This window comes from Penaeus monodon, chromosome 19, assembly GCF_015228065.2.
Source record: "Penaeus monodon isolate SGIC_2016 chromosome 19, NSTDA_Pmon_1, whole genome shotgun sequence".
In the NCBI taxonomy this organism is placed as follows: domain Eukaryota; kingdom Metazoa; phylum Arthropoda; class Malacostraca; order Decapoda; family Penaeidae; genus Penaeus; species Penaeus monodon.
This window is the reverse complement of record NC_051404.1, coordinates 6,038,272-6,038,512: the sequence shown is the minus strand read 5'-3', so window position 1 is coordinate 6,038,512 and position 241 is coordinate 6,038,272. Positions and strand designations below refer to the sequence as shown.

The 241-nt window shown below is 34.9% G+C and overlaps 1 protein-coding gene across 1 annotated transcript in view; it reads left to right on the top strand.

The window, feature by feature from the left end:
* Positions 1-241, top strand: part of LOC119585446 (perlucin-like) — a gene marked incomplete in the record, with an annotated part of 24,076 nt that overhangs the window by 22,812 nt on the left and 1,023 nt on the right.

The window sequence follows — 241 nt, the reverse complement described above, 5'->3', positions numbered from 1 at the left end:
TAAAAGGATCAAATCAACATTAAATTTAAAAGGTAATGTGAGATGTATAAATTCTGGTAAACAACGTAACATCGATACTGACAGCCTGAATCACGGAAAGGTCAAGTATGCTGAAAACAAGCGACAGGTTACGGTTGTTAGGTGACGCAACATCCCGGATAATATGTAAATTTAATTACATATTCGCAATGTGGATTTGTTCTACCTTCCTCTCACGTGCTATTAGTTATGATTCTTTTTA